Below are 2,307 nucleotides of genomic sequence, written 5' to 3' on the forward strand. Positions count from 1 at the left end.
CTCGCTTCAGACTCTCTTTAAGCTGGTATCATCAAAGATAAGCTTGTGGGGTCTTTTCGGGTTGAGGATGGAGTCAAGCTCAACTCCCAGTCCTGCAAGTTTCTGGAAGACACCTTCTTCAAGCAGTGGTACAGGAAGAAGTCTGCATCCTTCAAGAAAAACATGATATTCATACAGGACAATGCTACATCACACGCGTCCAAGTACTCCACAGTGTGGCTGGCAAGGAATGGTATAAAAGAAGAAAAACTAATGACATGGCCTTGTTCACCTGATCTGAACCCCATTGAGAACCTATGGTCCATCATAAAATGTGAGATGTACAAGGAGGGAAACCAGTACACCTCTCTGAACAGTGTCTGTGAGGCTGTGGTTGCTGCTGTACGCAATGTTGATGGTGAACAGATCAAAACACTGACAGAATCCATGGATGGCAGGCTTTTGAGTGTCCTTGCAAAGAAAGGTGGCTAAATTGGTCACTGATTTGTTTTTGTTTTTTAATGTCAGAAATGTATATTTGTGAATGTTGAGATGTTATATTGGTTTCACTGGTAAAAATAAATAATTGAAATGGGTATATATTTGTTTTTTGTTAAGTTGTCTAGTAATTATGCACAGTAATAGACACCTGCACACACAGATATCCACCTAAAATAGCCAAAACTAAAAATTAACTAAAAACTACTTTCAAAAATATTCAGCTTTGATATTAATGCGTTTTTTGGGTTCATTGAGAACATGGTTGTTCAATAATAAAATTATTCCTCAAAAATACAACTTGCCTAATAATTCTGCACTCCCTGTATGATCGAATCTAATTGCTTTTCCCAGCAGCTATATGTGAGAGAAGACACAAACAGCAGTGGATTAATTTGACCCATACAGTAGGTATTTTGTCCAGCACTCTGATTCTGTACAGTGTTTATATTCACCTATTAAGCTGAATTCTGAATGCTAACAGAATGCTTTATTTTAGTTGGGATTTGATATGCAGGCATTCAATTTAGTTTCAGGTACAATTATCCAAAAATCAGGAGTGGTTAGCGCCCAAGAGAAAAAACAATCACAGACGTGAAACCAAAATGTATAAACCAGGATTGAAGATGAATGCGAAAGAATGGAGAAAAAAAAAAAGAAAAAAAAGGCACAAGTTACACCAGTCCTGCAATCAACATTTAAACCAATACATTGTGATAATACTGTACAAGGTTGTCTCATGTACAATTCCAGGTACACAAACAGTGACACTGATTGCACTTATATGAACCTGCAGGGAGACCAGTACATCCGAATGGATGAGCGAATGGCACTCTAATGAGAGGGGATGCAGTTTGTATTGTCTGCTCAGCTATCAGAAACTAGGAGAAACAAAGGCTTAAGGTGGCCATACACTGGTCGATTTGCCATCAGATCGACCAACAGATAGATCCCTCTCTGATCAAATCTGATCAGAGAGGGATCGTATGGCTGCCTTTACTGCAAACAGATTGTGAATCGATTTCAGCATGAAACAGATCACAATCTGTGGAGCTGCCGTCGCCCGCCAGCATACATTACCTGATCCGGCCAGCGTGAGTCCCCCGGTCTCCTCCGCGCTCGGCTCCAGCTTCACTGAACTTCCTGTCCGGGAAAGTCTAAACAGTAGAGCACCCTCTACTGTTTAAACTTCCTCCCGGGACAGGAAGAAGTGAAGCCTGCCAGACTCGGTACCCAGCGGAGAAGGAGCAGCAGTGACTCGCGCCGGTGGAACAGGTAATGTATTGCGGTCGTCGGGCGTTCAAACGCCGCTATTGATGCACTCCCAACCAGCCGGCAATCGAGCGAAATCTTCCGCACGGACTGGAATCGATCGTTTGGTCAACGTTTGCGCAACAATTTCACAGCAGATTCAATCACAGTGATTGAATCTGCTGTATATCGGCAGGAAAATCATTAGGTGTATGGGCCCCTTTACTCAGCTTGATGCAATACATTCAGGAGAAATCAAGGAAAAAGCATTGAAGTCATATCAAGTGTGACGTGGATCGCAACCTCCGTTGCTCTTTCCGATCGTAATGGTGCTGAACTGCCTGGGATGGCATTAGCTCAGTTTCCAAATAAGGAAACCTGGATTCAAACAACACTAGTAATAAACAGGCACTCTGGCATATCACAATCAGGTCTTTACTGAGAGGACAAAGTATATGTACATCTGATCACACAGTGTTACAAACAACCCAAGTCATTCAGCACAGTAAAAGGCTTTACCCAACAGCAAACATGTCAGGATTCCTACAGATGTCTATAAAACTTAGGACAAAACAAAGA

Source organism: Hyperolius riggenbachi, chromosome 3 (assembly GCF_040937935.1).
Source record: "Hyperolius riggenbachi isolate aHypRig1 chromosome 3, aHypRig1.pri, whole genome shotgun sequence".
Lineage (NCBI taxonomy): Eukaryota > Metazoa > Chordata > Amphibia > Anura > Hyperoliidae > Hyperolius > Hyperolius riggenbachi.